Raw genomic sequence first — 20,359 nt, forward strand, 5'->3', positions numbered from 1 at the left:
CACAATTGAAGATGAATCTATTGTGCATGAATCGGATCAAGAATTATCCCCATAGATCTGAACAAATCCAATTTCTGAGGTAGCTTTATTGCAACAAAATCGTTGCAATATCTTATAGATGAAAAATGATAATCTAGGACTAGTTTAGAAACAAATTACAGTCTAGAATCATACAAATGAAGATGAAATTGAACTATAAAAACCAATCCAAAGACATGATTTTTAGCACTAATTCAACTAAATATAAAGAACAAACATGAAATCCATAACTTTTAGAAAGAACAGATGAAATAGAACTCACCATCCACTACGTCATAATGCACGAAAAACGACTGTCCATGAATACCTACGTCGTCCATGAATCCCTCACTATCATTCCTACTCTCTCGATCCATGAATACCACGTCGTCCATGAATCTACACATATGCACATACATATGTGTGTGACAATTTAAAAAAATTCATGTATTTATTGTATTTTTTTAAGTACCTTTCCCTAAGTAGCCGGCATTAGTGAAGTAAATAGGAGCATCAATGTGAAGTATGAGAACTCCAGGAACGGTATCGGCCACTGGATACTGATCTACACTTCTGTAAATCATGGTGTGAGGGATGTTGCCCATGACACAGGTTCTTGGCCTTGCAGTAGCAAGTGTATTAGAGCAGCTTTCCTAATTTCACCATCTCGTTCCAATGTCAAACCAGATACAAGTTGTAAGGACTTCAAATAATTATAGTACCCCGTCGACATTTAGAAGACCAATCTGTACCACATACACATAAAGTTAGAACACCAAGTCAGGTTCATGAAGTCATAAAATTCCCTCAAAACAGAGGTATCAATCAAGATAATAAAAAGGCACGGTAAAACTTTCATTTTGATAGGTGGTTGGTTAAGTGTAAGATGAGGTTTTGATCCCAGGTCTGGAATTGCTGCACACAGTTTCAGATCAATATGACCCATACCTGTAGCTGGAAAGCTAGCTCTAGCCCTTTCTCCTGCGAGGACTCCCCTTGTTGAATGCAATTCCTATTTTACATATATTCAATAGAACCAGTTCAATATGAATCAAAACTAAAACAATATGAGCTACTAATTCAAACCTAGTTACAAGAAGGGTAGATAAGAATGTGAACAGTGGCACACCTTTTGAGTATCATCCATAACTGCCTTGAGGAAAGCCACATCATGTTCAAGTAGTACATTGTCAGAGTGAACGATATTTGATGGGCTGTTGGCCTCTTCTTGTGCAAGCTCTACGCTTGCCATCTTCTCTTTCAGCAACTCCATTTCCTTCACTGGTCATACTTCCAGCAACATCAGTATGAATTCATCTAGTGATTTCGTTCTCTGTTCCATTGCTTGAAAAAGATCAAAATTGGTTTTACTAGCAGAGACGATATAACCCATGTCATTATACATTGGTATATCCCGAGGTAATTCAACAATGGTTTCACACATGCTCAATATATATATTTTTTGTTAAATTTTCTAAACAATCACTGATTCAACTTATGAAAGCAGAAATACTCAGCTCGCACATAGTTTTAGAATCAGGGTCAAGTAAGGTGTGTCCTGTTCCTATAGAATAGGACAGTGTCTATGTGGCACATCTTGGTTGGAGTTTAAAGCACATCGGCTCCTAACCAAACCATTTTCTACTTTGCACGCAGCCCTATGTGTTTTATCTCCAACCAAGAGGTGCCAAGTAGACACTGTATGTGGCTAATAGCCTACTATAGGAACGGTACACCGCTCTGGATCACGACTCGTAATTTTCATAAAATTATTGAAATTCGATGGATTAGAATCAAGTTTTATAATAAGAACGTTAAGGCGAGATGGTTTATCAGATATCTATAAAAAGCTCTATTGAATCAAAATTCAAGAACATTTGTAGTTTAAAACAGACCTCAATAGGTACAAGAGCTGTTCAAATGACCCTGCATATAAGAGATTAACCAGAACCAGAAATTAACAAAAAAAAAAAAGCATTTTAATAAGAGCCAGAAGTTCATAGCTTGGTTTCATTATTAAATTTATATGAAAAATACAACCATCATGATATTTCTTAGTTACCCAAGAACATGGCAGCCACCATCATAAACTGTCTGAGATATCAAACCCATCAATCCATAAACCAAATCAATTCTCCTTTTCACCTGTAATAATCAATACTCATTAAACTTAAAAGAAAAACCCATAAAAGATTTCACAAAAGCAATCAAAAGAAATACACAAAACTACCATCAATTAACTAATATATGACTTACAACCCAAAATATGAAAAATGAAGAGGAACTCAATTCAAAACAGCAAATACCCATTAATCAGAACCCTTAAAATCATTTAAAATAACTTTTCTGGGATGGCCTAGAATCATCTGCTGCCCATTCTGCAATTTAGATGGATATAAGTGTGGTCACTTTCAGAATTTAAGGGACATTTCAACCTTAACTCGACACACATTTCAGTTGTTGGAAACACCAGCCTCAACAAACGTGCTGCACAGACAAGTCATCCAATAAATTCCTTTTTTATGGGTAAAGTATGTCATATATAATGAGATGTTTCGATAACAAGGTCTCAGCATATCAGTGACGTGTGGTGCATACTAGGTGAGTGTCTCCAACCAACGCTAAATTTTATAAAATGGAATGGGTTTCTAAGTTAATGACAAGCACAACCCCTGGTAAAGAACATCAAATAGGTAGGGTCATCGTCATCTATGCCTTTTCTTTGATTCTGAAATCATTTTGTTATATTGTTTGTCTTCTTTTGGATTAGTGTTTGATCTTGCCTAACCAAATACATGTATGTATCTATACATATATAAAGAGTTCCTCGAGTAGGTGAAAGAATTTAAAGACTGCTTTGGAAATAAATAGGGTATGGACTTGAATCAAGAAGTGAAATGGAAGCTATGATCCTTGAATTTGCAATAGTAAATGATCTTTCAATAGCAATTATGTTTTCGAAAAGGAAATAAAAATTGGAGGAATAGAATTACCCAAGGAGGGAGGCATTTAATGAGATAGATATATGAGAATTCATCAAAAAGAAGAAAGAAAAAATTCTCCTTGCTATGTAATGAGAGACACACTATCAATGTCGCAAATTGAGATACAAAATGTCAAATACACAGCCCACAAACAATTCACCAACATGTCCGTAAAGATTATTTCATATTTTGAAACATATCATCATCGATGCCGTTATCTATGCCTTATCCAACTAATGTCATTCGACTCTCCCGGAGAAATCTTCATTCATGGCATGTGTCTTCATATATTTTCTAGAATACTTAGTTCAGGTCATGTGTATAATATAGAAAGAATATACTTATATAAGCTAATATACATTAAAATCATGTACACAATACGCAAAAATAGGTAAAAGAAAATATTTGAATAAATAGAGCTCCAAACACGCGCAAGCAAACAGAGAAACAATTTATAAGCATTTTTTTTAGCATGGGAACACTCCAAACTGTTACATAAAACACAAAGACGGGCAGAAGAACTCAAAGGATGCATCATGACTACCCATGCCCTTTGAAAAAATTCCTTATAAACAAGGAAACAATTTACACACTTTACACGCATTTTTTCACGAAATAGAAGTTCACAAAATCAACCATAAATAAAAAATTTGATCTCAAAGTTCACAAAATCTAGAGTGTTTTGGGGCATCAATCATGCATCCATTGAAATTGATGCAGCTTCCCATTCAATAGAAAATTTTATAATCAGATTAGGCACTTAAGAAGTGAATTGAGTTTACTAAAGGATATCAAACTTGCAAGAATAAGTTGTATTCCAATATTCCCAGGTTTACAATAACAGCTGTTGCTTCTGTCCAATTGAGAAGGACAGCATATGTTTATGGAAGGCACATTATTTTTGCACCTAAATTACGTTCAAGTATCAGTAAGTGAAAGTAGATATGGACACTTGATTTAATAGGAGCCATGACTTCAAGTAGAATTTGAATGAAGGGACCCAAATTTTTGGGGGATGATGGTGGTGATGATTTAAGCATGTGTTGCTTCACAAATCTCCAAGCCCATTTGACAGGCATGGCCTGGTTGGGGTAATGGAATTTTGCATCCCAACCAAAGAAGAGTTGATTGGAAAATTGGTACTCACCAAATTAAATACATGCAAGATCCATCCAGCCGTCTATAATTCCCAAGTTTGACCTCAGCCATTACTTCACCCACACCACCGAACACTGAAAAATCACGAGCTTTAACGACACGAACATACAAATACTGCATTTGTTCAACCAAATCATAAGTCGAACTTTTTTTATCTTTTTTCATCGGTCCACCGCCAAGGTGAGGATTAGTTTCTTTAAGTAAAAACTCATTAGAACCACCAAACCCATTAAAACCAGCACCATTAACACCAGAAACAGAAACAGAACCAGAACCAGTCAAGGATCATATCTATGAATTGTTAAACAGAAATTTGTCCTGCTAGCTTGTTAAAGCTGAGATCTTCGTGGAAAACATATCATCACAAAACATTTAAGGAAAAGTTTGCAGCCCAAAAGAACATGTTCAACAACAATGTTTGGTAGTACTCTATATAAGCATTCAACTCACAGGCTAGTCATGTTTAACAAGTTACTTAGTGGTGGTAAAGCATTTCTTGTGCCATTTATGTCACTAATCCTCCTACATAAAGAAATTCAACCAAGCATTAACTATTACAATGAATTGCTTAGTCAAAGATCACCAAAAAACATTTACAAAATAATTAAGAGAACATGATACACGGAAGGATTACTCACAGCCTATATAATTTGGTCAAAAGAGAAATGTAGATGGGATAATTTAGTTTACAAATGTTATAAGTTCTAGTAGTACCTCTAGCTTACCTCCCAAAGCCCCAAGGATTATCCATTTCAACCATGGAATTGAATTTTTAAATATTTCTATAAAACATATAAGAAAAATATTTTTCATTAGAGCTCGATTAGGGTGTAAGATATGCTATATGAAATCTTAATTGACTGTAAATTTACATTGATTTACTGTTGTAAGCTAAACTCCAATCCATAACATATCTAGGGCTCAAGCTTAATAATCCATCAAAAATAAATTGAGAAAAAGAAATGAACAGCTTGAATTGGAAAAAATTACAGATTCTAGGGTTTCAAATCAAACAAAAACCACAAATTAAATTACTTGAATCAATAAAAAAACTAAAGAACTAGGGTTTATCATGATGGGATTGAAGAAACCAATGTTTCTTCTTCAAGGACTTACAATTTGAAATTCTTTTATAGATCTTCTATCATTATCTTCCATTTGACTTCAATCGTTCTCGAAATCAACCATAGAGAATGAAATCCCTCTACCGCCCCTTTTTCTTCTTCTTCTGGTGAAACAAAGATCAGAAGCCAGCTTTCAAATCAAATGTGAGAGACAAATAGGGTTTTGTGAGAATAGGAGAAGCACAACCTTGAAATCGACTATGGTGAGTAACCGAGGATGGGAGACATTGTTTTAAAATTGAAGATTTGAAAAAATCGAAGATCAGAAATTGATTTACAGTCGGATATTTAGGGAAGTCAGAGATGAGAGATCAATTTACAATCGAAGGTTAAGAAAAATAGATGACGAGAGATCAATTTTCAATTAAAGATTTAAACAAATCGAAGGAGAAAGATCGATTTACAATATAAAAAAATTTAGAAAAATCAAAGGTTTCTTAGAGGAGGACGAGTTTTGATTTCGTAAAAAATTGATATTAGAGAAAGAGACGATTTACAAAGTAAGCAACCACGATCAAAGAGTGAGAGCCGGGAGAGAGTGAGAGCCGAGGGAGAGAGAGGAAGAGCCCTTCTTCCTTACTTCCATATATAAACATTTTTCTGTTACTACAGATGGGTATAACGAGGGTTTAAATGTGACCGTCGGTGCAAGTCGTTGCGATAGAACTAATTTCCTGTAGTGTATACACACTTTAACTTTGGCTAAAGTCTCTCCTTCATGGATGATCAAGAAAAATGATTCCCCAAAATAATGAATCTGCTGTTGGAACCAAATTGGATTTGAATATGACAAATTCAAACAGCTAAACACATGGAAGAAATAGTTTTCACCACATAAAATTCAATGTTATTTATGATCTGGTTTTGAGATGCATCTTTTGTGAAATGATTAACATGAATCAAGCAATTAAGGACAAGGGTTTTCTCTTCCTTTGGAATCTATGAAATATTCATTCAAGAATCAAATGAAGAATTGGCTTCATATATCTTTGGGGATTGAATTGCATTAAACAAAAAAAAAAATTTAAAGGCAACAACCGGTAACTTGTCATACTTAACAATTTACTAAAAAAGAACTCATAAATAAGGATATCAAAGATAAAACTCATCCTAGCAGCAAATAACATCCATAGAACCAAAAGAGGTACAGTTCTAAAATATCCAAACAACAACTTGCCTCCTCTGCATGTACAGTCCAGTAGTGATCATTTATGTTGTTGATCTTTTCAATAGGTAGGAAAATCTGCAGACGCAGAATTATGATCTAGACAACGAAGAAAGATTTACAGTACTATAATAACCTTTATTGCATTAAACAGATCACTTTAAGGGTGAATCACAAGAAGCATCAGTCATGATACTTCAGTTCCTCCAACAACTAATTTCACAGGGCACATCACACTAAAGACATTTTAAAGGGTTCTTAATGAGTCTGGACCATGTTAAGGCAGATTGTTCCAAGTTGAGAGAGTTTTTAATCAACGGATACAAGTTTTTCAGCTCAATTTCTAAAATAATATGACACCAATCAACAAGTATAAGTATGCTTACACATAAGATCAGAGCCATAGTTATCACAAAGAAATCATGCATAGTGAGTTTTGTTCCAACTTAGGATCTTTTACAAGGTTAGCAAATATCACTGCACCAGTTTTAGATACAATGAACAAGTTAATAATGGCTGTTAGTGATGACCCAATGAACTGCTCCATATCTAATTGTTTCCATGGAGTCTGCCTCAAAAAAATTCCTCTAAATGAACTAGACTATCTCTATACATAATGAACAAATTTGGAAGCAATACATATGTCAATGTTCAGTACAACAAGAAAAAAAAATTGTTTGGTACTGTTGAGGAAAGCACATCTCCATGCACATGTCAACGCTAGCTATCTATTACCACTCAATCCTACGGTCAAACCAATAGAACCTCAATACTTTCCACGCATGAACACTTACAAATGAGAGTGACAACTATCATTTGCAGCTTTAGAGTCTATGAATTTTGCTGCCACACCAAGAGGCCTCTGCCAGTTTCTGTCCAAGCCACTGACCTGTAAATGACATTTGAAATTTCTTTCTGATAAGGATACAGGTCCAATGTGTTCTCCGTTGCAAAAAATAAATTAATTCAATATATAACCCAATTGACTCTGAAAAAGCATCGACTTTGCCAAAAGATTCTAATCTTGTAAAATTGGCACCAAGCCCCGTGATTTCGACACTGTCTAAAGCTACTGTTAAGTGAGTCTTAAATTTGGAAATCAACTATTAAATTGAAGGAATAATCAGAAAGAACGAAAAAAACCTACGAAGGCCATTAGAATTAAAAGTCTCTTGTAGGCAAAATCAAGTTATTGATTTGATCCCATTAGTCTGCCCTGCACCTACTTGCCAATCTGTAAGGCCACTTTTACCAATTAATGCTAGCATGTTTCAAAGGTAGTACTAGCATGGCTTAAAATATCACATCAATTGTATGTTTCAATTAATGAAAAGCCCAATAAGATACCCACCGATATATTCGATGCAAACCGATACATTTTCAAGGACAATGTTTCGTATAGATTGCGGCCAATACATTCCGACAATTTAAAACATGGGTAGTACTATGTATAACAAAGTTAAAATTAAACATACCAAGTACCATAAACTATAAATGCAGCAGTAGGATAACTAAATCGAGCACACAATTAGAATCACTCCAGTTATGGTTTGAACATTAATTTATGTAGTCCACAGTTCAAATCATTCAAATTTTCCCTCTACTCATATCACTCCATGGATCCCATTTTCTGTCACTTCAGGTGTCATAGGGATCATCGAACAATAATAGTTTTCCTATTTTTTCAAACAGAAGGTCGAGAGCACAGAACCATAGATCCATAGATCTTTTTCATTGGGATACTCTTTAAGTCGTGACGAATTCATGTGGTTTTGGTACGCGGCTGACATGGCAAGAGCACAGAAACATAGATCTTTTTCATCGGGATACATAGGAAAAAGATGTGCGGTTCTGTGCCCATGCCACGTCAGCCACGTACCAAATCTGTGTGCATTCATCATTATTCTTTCAGATTATATAATTTGACTCTAGAACTTGATACTATCAATGTATTTAATTGAAGATCAGAAAACTCATTCAAAATGGTAAAATTTTTAAAGAACAATTCCAAAGTAACTTCCTACTATACTACACTCAACACTGTGCTGACATAGCAGTGTGCAGATAACCATATAATTTTTTCATCGAGATACATGGGAAAAAGTCGATGGTTTTCTGCACACTACCATGTCAGCAAAGTGTTGAGTGCAGTGTCATCGGAAGTCATTTTAGGATTTTCCATTTTAAAAAAATGGTAAAGATTTTAATGTTTCTAGATCTTATATACCTGCTATTCCTACACTACACAGATCTTGTCACATAGCTCTCATGTTAAATGTTTTAGTAAATGAAGATTTTTTTGATCTGTATGGCAAGATTTGAGGCATGTTCAATCTCAAAATAAACCAATGTGCATGGTAAGCCATGTGGGCCCAACGACCCTTTTTAACATTGGAAACTTTAAAATTAAAATTTGAAAATTTCCTTACTAACTTAGTAAGATTTGAAGTCCTACTACAGGTTGTTTTGATGAAATGGATTATCACCTTGGCAATCCAAGACCCTCTAAATTTCATGGAAAAACTCATATCCAATAAAACAATTCAACTTTTTTTATTTTTTTTTGGACTGGATGCACAGTTTTGAAAATGGATGGCTACCAAACTTCCACCGAACTTGCAAATTTAAATTTATAATTCAACAGTAAAAAATTTTACATGACTTTTCTCAAAGTTCATGGAATTTCGTCCTCTACAATTATGTGGCATCCAATCATGTTATTGGATGCCACAAGGTGAGGTCAACGACCTTTAGTAAGAGTTGAAATCTTACTAAGTTTGTCAGGTTAGTGGGACTTAAAATTTCTGGGCAGACGTATGGACAGGAGATTTTTTTTTTTTTGGCTCCATGTAAAACGGTTGAATCTGCGCTGTGACCTAAATATTACTCGCCACCGAAATCCTTACCTAACACACCCTCCACTTCTTGCAGTGGAAACAAGATCCCACCAACCACGATTTACTCTATATGACCTGTCACATTTTAGGGAGGAAGTTACTGCCAAGCTCCTACGTATTTCTTCTATTTTGGATCCATCCAAACCCTCCCTAATCCACCAAAACCCTAACACCTTAGACTTACTTCTTCAGAACCATTAATCTCTTCTCCAAGGTCCACATCTCACTCCCAAACCCTAACCCATTTCTTCTTCTTCTGTCTTAACCACTTCGAGTGATATTTCCATGTTGAGTAGTTGTTTTGGTCTGATGTATAGTCTTTTAATGCAATTGAAAGTCTGATGGTTGTTTTGGTTAATTAAAAGCTTTTTATATTGTTTTTTGATCTATATAAATGGTTTTGCGTTTTGTTGACCTTTTATTTAATTCCTGTTACACTATGAATGTTGAACCTGATGTGGCTTATCAATTGTAAAAATTAGTCTATTTCTCAATGATTTTTCCAACATACATTTTAACAATGGATTTAGATTTTCTTAATAATTCCCATTTCTTCTTCTGTTTCGATAGCTTTGGTTATCAAAATAATACTAATAAATTTGCAATCTCCATTAAAGGCTGGGGCGAGGATCGAATGGTTCTTCGGTGGTGAATAATTTTTTCGATCTGATCTATAATCATTTTAACATGATTGAAATGCTGGTTGTTGTTTTGTTTAATCGAAAGCTTCTTCTACTGTTTTTCTAATCTATAAGGATGCTTGTGTGTTTCGTCGATTTGTTGTTTAATTCTTATAATACCAAGGAATCCTGAACCCAATTTTGGTTATCAAGTTTCAAAATTAGGTTTGAAACGAAGATTTTTTTATCGTATGTAAAAATATATCTTTACAATCAATTTGGTTAATTTGTTTTTCTTAATAAATTTCTATTACCACTTTTTAATAAAATCGCTTTTTATTTGGATAAATAAAAATTAAGAACAAATTGTTTGTGGAGATCTGCGGTCAAGATGTTTTTTGATAGTGCTTAATCACTTTAATTTTTTGGATTGTGGCCTTGGAGATCAATTTCAATTATATTTGCTTTTTTTATTTACTTCTTCATTGTTGAAAGTATGATCTTTATTAAATATCACATTTGTAACTCAAGTAAAGGATGGCCTAAATTTTTTGGGATAGAAGCTTTGAATATGTTAGAGTTTAATTGGATGATCTGCAATGCAACAATGAGGTCATTGGTCCGATCCCAACTTACTTGCAAACCGAAGGTAAGCAGTTACTTTTTCTTTCATTCAAATTCTTTTTATTTTGTTGTACATTTTATTACATCAAGTTATATCTTACATGATACAGTTTTTTATTTTTCAATCAATGTAATTTGTTAAGATACCTTTATCTCATTATTTGAAGATGGTTTTAGTTTTTTAATTTAATTTAATTTTATTTCTATTATAGTAGTTGAAGTTTATTGAATCAGTAGATTTAATTGATAAATAAGTAATAGTTTGAAAGAAAATAAAGCATAAAGCTAAAAAATAATTAAGAGAGAAAATATAATTGAATTGATTGATTATTATTAATTTTCAGATTTGGAGTTCCTTATATAGATAATTCTATCATAAAAACTTAGAATTTTTTTAAAATACTAAAAATTAACATTCCTAACTTATCTATAGCATAATACTAACTTTCTAATTCTATTAAAACTCAAATTAGATCCTTCTAAACATTTCTAATTATAACATAAATAATAAAAATAAATTAGAAATTAACAATGAATTGTATTCTGAACATAACTATGAAATAGAAATCCTACTAGAACTAGAAATAGAAATTTGACTAAATTAAGATTGTAGATGTCCTACATCACCCTTACATAGCCAAAAGGAAAAAAAAAAAAGGGTGTGCCTATTTTGTTAATTGCTTATTTCGGATGGCTTGTCGTGAATCCCAAAGACAAAAACTACTAACAAATACAACAACGGCAACATTTTCCCTAATTAATCAAACCACGTTCACCAACTTAATAATTTTCACTGGAATTACAAATAAAAAAAGAAACAATTAGAAAGATGTTGACCTTAGTTGTAAGAAGACGTTCGACAACTAAAACTATTATAGAAAGAAGTTTAAAAAAAAATCTTCTTTAAACAATGAGAGAGATATCTAACTATCAAAGCTTCAAAAAACAGCTCCAATTTCTGGACACTTCATCATAGCTTTCACCATATTCTAAGAGAGAAACCAAAGCTACCAAGAAAATTCATTAAGAAAAATTAATGACAACGGGAAGGGAAACAAAAGATGACTAAAGGGCGAAAACTCACTTACGATGAAAGAAGTTATTTAAACTCACTTATGATGAAAGAAGTTATTTTTGGCATATGGATATATGTTAAAGCATCCATTCCCTGCCTAGGTGACAGACCTAATGCAATAAACAAGGTATGCCATATTAACAAGAGAAAATAAAAGATCCATGATTGAGTAAAGTAAAGGATAATAACACTATGTATGAAGGCTTATAGGAAATCATCTAAAATTGATAGAGAGTGATTAAATAACATAAGATCAACATTCAATAGTAGGGATGTCCTAACATGAAGATTAATCGGGGGTAGGTAGATAAATTAGAAAAAAATATATTTCAAGCCAAGCATCAAAATAAACTTCCTAGGTAGATCATAAGCCAATCTAAAAAATAAGAAAATGACAAATTTTCCCTTGATTTGATTATGAATAACTTAGTATAATTGTGTTCCAATGTCTTCAAGACAAGGGATTAAGCATATTTTGTATATTTATAAAATTGTTTAAATTGTATAAAGTATATTCCAAGCCAATCATCGGAATAAACTTCCTAGGCACATTCATAGATCAAGCCCAAATAGAAATAAAGATAAAATTAGCCATAATCTGATTAACAGTACCTTAATATAATTGTGTTCTAAGGTCTTCAAAACAAGGGACAATCATATTTTGCTATAAATATTAAATTTTCTAAAAGAATTATAATATTTAAAATTGTAAACCAATAAATTTCATTTCCATTAGCATTAATTATGTGCTAAATGGATGAAGTTTTTGGCACATGCCCTTGACACCCAAACGTTTGACATGGGGCACAATGACATTAGCAATAGAGAGAGCTCTCTCTCTTGCCCGCTGCCCACATATTTATTTAAAAGGGTCGCTGGGTCCACATTGATTATCATATTGAGAATCCAACAACACAGCCATATAGATTTCATGAAAATAGTCATATTCAGAAAAAAGAAATTAAAAAAATATTATTTTTCGAGCTTAATCGAAGGTGTTGAAAATGGATGGCTACCGAGAACCCAAATTTAAAAATAAAATTCAACGGTGAAAGATAACTATTTCTTTACTCTAGTTTTTTTTTTTTTTTAAGTTCATATAATTTTGTCCACTACAACTCCATTGCTTTGAATGTCACAAGGTAATCAAATCAGAAAGTTTGCTTTTTTCACTATGGGTAGGAGGGAGAAAGGGGCATCAGGGACGTTGGCTAAAAACAACGTGCATTTAGCCTCACTCTTTATTTATAGGTAAGTGGTTTATCCTGACTTTTATTGTTTTAAAAAATTCTATTGTTATTATGGGAAGATGCTTTGCAAGATCAATTCTTGGGCTTATTAAAATTCATCCTGCTTGTTTAAGAAACTCAAAATTGTATCTATAAACAATCAAGAAAATAATAAATGATTCCTAAAATATATGCTCCCTTGAAGCAATAAAACCCAAAAGTAAAAGTTCATGCACATTCTCGATTTTTTAGAGCTTTTATTTTTGTCTATTTTATTTTATAAGTAATTATTTATATCTTTTATTCATAGCCTTCCAGAGCAGATATGTTGACATCATTAGCGTTTTTAGTCTTTTACTTTATCTATTATGGTAGAAAGTTTCAACTTTTCAAATGACTAAACAAGGTTGAATGCTCCCTAATTTTAGTTGGTTTAGTTTCTAGAAATTTTATTTTCTTTATTTATTAGCTTTAATTATTTTCTTAGAAAATATGGTAGTTGTGAAAATTTCCCTTTTTTGGGGCAACTAATTAACTAATAAGATGTTGTTGTATATTTTGAATGAAAATATAAAAAACATCAAGGAGACCAGTGCTGAATGTAGAAAGAGTTACTATGCTACTGTCGACAATAAATTTCAACACATTTTTTTTTTTGCTAAGCAAGCAAGGTGAATTATAAATAGATGTCTGAAATGGTTAAAGGAACTCGAGGAGCATCTAGTTATTAACCTTCCTTCCTCAGATGATGAACTCAGAAAGCTACAAGGCATTGGTATACATAGGAGATCGAATCCTTGTAGACGTATAGTCAAAGTTTGCTGGAAAAAACCACCTCCAGGTTGGTTTAAACTAAATACAGATGGTGCGGCTAAGGGTAATCCAGGTCTTTCAGGAGGAGGCGCTATTCTTCGTGATGAACATGGAGAACTTGTGGCAGCAAGGTATTGGTTTTTTGGAGAAGCGACAAATAATATAGCTGAAATCCGTGCGTTGGTGGCTGCATTGGAGAGCTTTGATTTAATTGGTAAAAAAATCGTTATTGAAATGGACTCAGCTATCATAGTGAAGGGTCTTGCAAATCAGGTCGTCTCTTGGAATCTAGATCAATGGGTGAATAAGGCTCGGACAATGCTATCAAAAATTGAAGTTACAGTAACTCATGTTTGGAGAGAGGCAAATGATGTTGCAGACGCTCTTGCAGCTATAGCAGTTCATAGTCAACAATCATTGTTATTCATACGAGAAATAGATTTACCTCTTATTGTAAAAAAGGCTTATATAGGAGATAAGCTCGATCTGCCTCAATTCCGAGTTGTAAATCATTAGGGTCTACCCTATGTACAAATTTTTACTTATATAATATAATTCACCTTGCTTGCTTAAAAAAAAAAAAAAGGTGAATTATATTATATAAGTAAAAGTTTGTACAAAGGGCAGACCCTAACGATTTACAACTTGGAATTAAGGCAGATCGAGCTTATCTCCTATATAAGCTTTTTTTAGAATTAGAGGTAAATCTATTTCTCGTATGAACAACAATGATTGTTGACTATGAACTGCTATAGCTGCAAGGGCGTCTGCAACATCATTTGCCTCTCTCCAAACATGTGTTACTGTAACTTCAATTTTTGATAGCATTGTCCGAGCCTTATTCACCCATTGATCTAGATTCCAAGAGACGACCTGATTTGCAAGACCCTTCACTATGATAGCTGAGTCCATTTCAATAACGATTTTTTTACCAATTAAATCAAAGCTCTCCAATGCAGCCACCAACGCACGGATTTCAGCTATATTATTTGTCGCTTCTCCAAAAAACCAATACCTTGCTGCCACAAGTTCTCCATGTTCATCACGAAGAATAGCGCCTCCTCCTGAAAGACCTGGATTACCCTTAGCCGCACCATCTGTATTTAGTTTAAACCAACCTGGAGGTGGTTTTTTCCAGCAAACTTTGACTATACGTCTACAAGGATTCGATCTCCTATGTATACCAATGCCTTGTAGCTTTCTGAGTTCATCATCTGAGGAAGGAAGGTTAATAACTAGATGCTCTTCGAGTTCCTTTAACCATTTCAGACATCTATTTATAGCTCCCTCGATAGAGGGCTTATTTTTTTCAAAGATGTAATTATTTCTTGCTATTCAAATGTTCCAGTAAACTACCCATGGAATCATTCCTTTGACACTTCCAAATTGCGATTTTCTCGATAGGCCCCATTTAAGAAGTAATCTAGGCGTCATCATGTTGAATTGCTCTTCTAGGAAATGGCAACTAAAAAAATTCCACACCTTAATTGAAAGAGAACATTGAAAGAATAGGTGTTCAATAGATTCCTCCTCACCTTCACAGCACGGACATCTTGAAGCCATGGAATAACCCCATTTTTTTCGATTTCGATCCACCGGGCACGCTTTATGATAGATCTTCCACGACAAAGTCTTCATCTTGGTAGGTACTTGAGCCTTCCAGATTGCCTTGCAAATTTGGGATACATTACCCCTTTCTCTCAATGATTCCCATGCCGAGCGTGATGAAAACAAGCCAGATTTTGTCGTCATCCAGACTGTTCTATCATAACTACTTTGATGACTGTTTGAAGCAAGAATCTCTTCCACGGCATTGCTGTCCTGAATTAGATCTCTAAGTTTAGTTACATTCCAGCCCTCTTGGCTCCATACCTCCTTCATCGTAATATTTTTATTTTCATCCGGGTATTGGTCTATCAATGGAACCGATCCTCTCCAGTTATGAAGAAAAAGGGAAGTCGTTGCACCGTCTTCAATCAACCTTTTTGAAAGGTTTATTGTTGGTTGAAGAAGACTTCGAATAGTTCTCCAAATCTTTGAACCCCTTGTTTTTGACGGATTCCACCAATTTCCATCCTTGACATACTTCTGCTTGAGGTAGTCTATCCACAACCCTTTTTCGTTTGTCAGTCTCCAGCATATTTTCATTAAACCCGTTTTATGAACCTCAGCAAGAGTTTTAATACCTAGCCCACCTTCTAGCTTAGGTTTGCACACTTTATGCCAGGCCACAAGATGGTTTTTCCTCCTCCCCTCAGTACTACCCCAAAAGAATTTAGCAAAGCACGACTCCAAAGAATCTGAGATATACTTTGGAATGGGTAGAATTGAGATAAGGTATACTGGAATGGATGTGAGAACATGTGAGAGCAAGGTTAAACGACCACCCTCAGATAAAAGATTGGACTTCCAACCCATCATCTTCCTCGAAATCTTGAAGACCAAGCCCCTACACATTTCTCTAGTAACTCTTCCAGTAAATAACGGAACACCCAAATAATTGGTTGGTAAAGAGCCCTGACGAAAGCCCAAGATTGTCTTAACAAGATCTATTCTCCTTCCTTCTACATGATTAGCCACAAAGAAACAGCTCTTCTCTAAGTTGACTTGCTGACTCGAAGCCTTTTCATAAGATTCCAGAAAATCTTTTATAGCTTTAAGAGACTTCGTAGTAGCTTTAGAGAATATAATCAAATCGTCTGCAAATAAGAGATGACTTGGAGCTACCCCTTTTTTTGAAACTGCAAATCTCTCCATTTTTCCTGATTGTGCTAATTGATTCAACCCCACACTTAGTGCCTCCTCCGCAAGAATGAAGAGGCTAGGAGATAATGGGTCTCCTTGTCTTAGACTACGACTACCTCCGAAAAATTCATATGAACTCCCATGTACCTCAAGATTCGTGAAATATGATCACAAATATTGATGAAAAAGGAAATACAGATCTCAATGTTTCCTCTGATTAATAGTCAAGTATAAAATAGTGATGACGACGTATGTAGCTTTTTCTTATCTCTGGGCTTCGCACTTTATCGACTAAGAAAGTAACTTGGGTGATGGCTTTGCTTTATGCTTAATCTTTTGTAGAGGCTTCTGTAGATTTTCTTATCTCCGGACTTTGTGCTTTATCGGCTGAGAAATGGTCGTGGACCCTATGAGAGCATTTTCATAATTTTATCGAATTTGGTAAAAAGTGACGAAATAATTTCTTTGATTTTAATTTGTTGTTTTATATGTTCGAAAAGATTTTTGTAATCGTAATGTAAATTCTAGGGATGTTTTGATATCAGGGGTATTTTGATAATTTGGTCATTTTTTAATTATTTTTCTTGTAAAGTTTCTTTATGTCTGAAGAATGATAATTGTTATGTTTTGAGTTATATTTTTCTAGTGTAGTGTGATTTCTAAAGTTTTGCTTGCTTGAGATACTTCATCCGAATTTTTGAAACATATTTAGTAACAAATACAAAATATTGCAATATTCATCCATTATTGGGAACCATCACAATTAGGTTGACAAGTTGATTAATTAAGCGAGTACGAAAATGGGGTGTCTACAATCACACCAATTCTAATTATTACTGATCCAACTTCGTATCCCATCTGACCTATAATTTCAGAAGATTGTAAAGACTTTGTCTATCTTACAACTTTCATTCTTTTTGGGAATATGATCATTGCAAACTATTTTAAAAAGGTGATGACGCTAATAACTGGGGACAAACAAGGGATGTTGATTATTTAAAAAAATTATTTTTGTATCCTAACGATGATCAAAATCTATCTGCCTATCATTTGGGTAAGAAGTCGATCGCTATATCCGTAAAATTAGATATTAGGAAAATTCCTAGAAATCATACCTTTTGATAGGTCTGGCTGAAGATGTTAAACTTAGTGTTACTTGGGAGGCAACCCATGTATTTTTATTTTTGAGTAGTGTAGTTAGGATTTCTTTTCTTGAAATTTTAGGCTTCCACATAGACCTTAATCTGCATCTCATTCTCTTCATCTCCCAGCCAACTTTCAACCAAATCAATCAACCAACACTACTAGGACTGCAAATTAGTAAGCAATTGTTTATTGAGTAGTAGAGATAGATAATGGCCTATATTGAGAAGAAAAAGGCACATGCAAGTGCATGGGCTATCAAGAGTTCAGATTCAGATTAGGATATCTTTCTTATATAAGAATGTTTTTAAATTCTTAGTTAGGTTGTTTTTCAATTTTCAAGTATGATTTTTTTTATGCAAAATTGTTTCGGTAATTATCATTGTTATAATCTTAAATCTTTTCAGATTAATTATAACAAAGTTTGCACATTAATGCCAAATCTGTTTCAGGTGTGATCTAACATTTTTCTCTCTTTTCTTACTGCTTGCATATTGAGGACAATATTTCATTTAGGTTATTTAGGTTTGGGGGTGTAAGGTTTGCTTACAATTGCATTACATTTATTTGATAATTTAGTTTCTTGTTTATTTCATTGCTAGTTTAGTTTCATGCTTTTAGAAGAAAAAAATTGAAAAAATAAAAAATATTTAACACTTGCAAAATATTTTCTTCAAACTATTTTTATGTACCGTTTACATATGAATTTCAAATTTCATGTCTTACTTTTTGATCATAAGTTCCTTTTGGTTATTAATTATTAAGAAAATCAAAAGAATACTTTGAACATTCATGATACTTTTGATTGAGTAAAAATAAGATTTTATAGAACAAGTGTTGACCATCCTATCTATCTAAAGTGTTAGAGGACACCGAATATAATGAACTATGACTTCCTTGTCTCTTGGTTGGCTGGTTAGAAGAAAAACAGAACTAGAGATAGTATGAACTAGACGACAACCATAGAATTAGATTAGTCTACTAGGGGTAACTTAGAGGTTTAAGGGATTATTGCATTCGTTAAATGCAATTGTGTAACCAATAAAAGTGGTCTGTAACTTAGTTTTTATTTTATTTTTACTCGGGACTAGCAAAATCTAGGTTTCGGGGTGTGATCAGGATTTAGAAAGTGATTTTTAGAGTCTTAATTACATAAGTTTTATCTGTAAATTCTACACCAAACCTTTTAATTGCATATAATTCATTGTTAGTCTATAATAATTTTTATTTTCAATTAAATTATGTATTTTGGAACTAATTACTGTTATTTACGTGTAATAGAAAATGTTTGCAAAATTACAAGGCGAATCAAAAAATCCGAAGTTACCACCATGATCTAAGATCCAAAACAAGACCGTGGACCAAAATTCAAGACATTTGGGCCAAATTTTATTGCAGCGTCATGGTTAACAGTGGCACCACGGTCAACGTAGAAAATCAAGCCTCGAAATTGATATTGAAGTTTGGCGACTGAAAGACATTTGTATTGAAGTAAGATTTTGATATTTTTGTAATCACGGAATGTTTTTGAAACTCTAATTACCCTATAAACCCTAATCTAGTCTCTATAAATAAGATACCAGACTAAAGGTCATCTAATCTCTTATCTCCCTAAAGATCAATTTATTTTTTTTATTCTTTTAGTTTTAGGTTTTATATTTTTCTTAGTTTTATGAAAGTTGTAAGGAGGCTCTATCAGTTTTAGAATCGAGAAACAATAAAGAATATCTTTCTCGCATCTCTATTCTTTTTTTACATGTTTTCTTAATTTTATTTGCACTTTATTGTTCTTACGATGATTGTTGGCTAAATCTTCATTAGACCGGTTGAGAAAACTGAAGCAAGATTTGTCAGTATTTTTACTGTTGTCATAATGGCTTCATAGTTTTATTATAATAGTGTTAGGTATTTATTATTAGGTTAAACATTAAATGTTTCTCAAAGTTTTGATGGTTTATTATTTGATTAGTTCAAGAAGAACCATGCTTTACAATAAACAATTAGTGTTTATCTAATAATCTCGACTTAATTTATTGCATACTTTTGATCGCGTTTATATTATAACAGTTTGATTTTCCGATCTACAAACATTAATTTTGTTTAGTGGACTGAGATAAATAGATAACCAGAATTTACCAATAAAGCTTACGAAGGTGGATCCAATTGATGTATACTTAGCTATCATAGTTTTAAGTTTCTATTTTAGTAGTTTATTTCAGATAAATCTCTCTTGAAAATTGTTTTAATCGATTACATAAGCTTGAATTGAATTGGAAGTAAAAATACTTTAGATTAACATTGTCTTTGTGGTTCGACCCTTGCTTGCCAAGGTTTTCTTTTGTTTTTTATTTTATTCTCATCTATAGCTCGAACTGTTAACCTCATTGTCATTTTTCTATTATTGATTCTTGTTTATCTTGTAATAGACTAAAACAAGTCTTGTTTTGGTTGCCATCAATCCCTTCAAAAATTTCCAAATCTATGCAAGTGATTTTATCATAGCTTATAGGTAGAATGTTATGGATAGCCCTCATGTATATGCTATAGTAGACACGGTCGTTAGTGAGATAATGAGAAGTAACAGTACTTTAGTAGACCATAGTTGTTTGGAGATAATTTGATTCTTAGGTTGATTACCTATTGTTTGTTAATGAAAGGCATGCATTACTTGTTTCTGAAGCGATTATATTTCTTTTTCCTATTTTCTAAATTTTGCAGATGAAGTAAATCAATCCATCATCATAAGGTAATTTGATGTATCTAC

At 33.3% G+C, this 20,359-nt stretch overlaps 1 long non-coding RNA gene across 5 annotated transcripts; it reads right to left on the reverse strand.

The window, feature by feature from the left end:
- Positions 1-500: 500 nt before the first annotated feature.
- Positions 501-5,244, reverse strand: LOC147410571 (uncharacterized). 5 transcript variants are annotated; one of them, XR_015176970.1, is made up of 6 exons: positions 4,150-5,244; positions 2,081-2,163; positions 1,914-1,944; positions 1,148-1,299; positions 967-1,030; positions 501-764 (listed from the first exon to the last, which is right to left on the reverse strand). It is a non-coding gene; the product is annotated as an uncharacterized LOC147410571 (long non-coding RNA). The 5 variants fall into 5 exon arrangements; XR_015176969.1 differs by having other exon boundaries at positions 1,148-1,351; XR_015176966.1 differs by lacking the exon at positions 1,914-1,944.
- Positions 5,245-20,359: the final 15,115 nt, after the last annotated feature.

Source organism: Akebia trifoliata, chromosome 1 (genome assembly GCF_017979445.1).
Source record: "Akebia trifoliata isolate Shusen 1 chromosome 1, ASM1797944v1, whole genome shotgun sequence".
NCBI lineage: Eukaryota > Viridiplantae > Streptophyta > Magnoliopsida > Ranunculales > Lardizabalaceae > Akebia > Akebia trifoliata.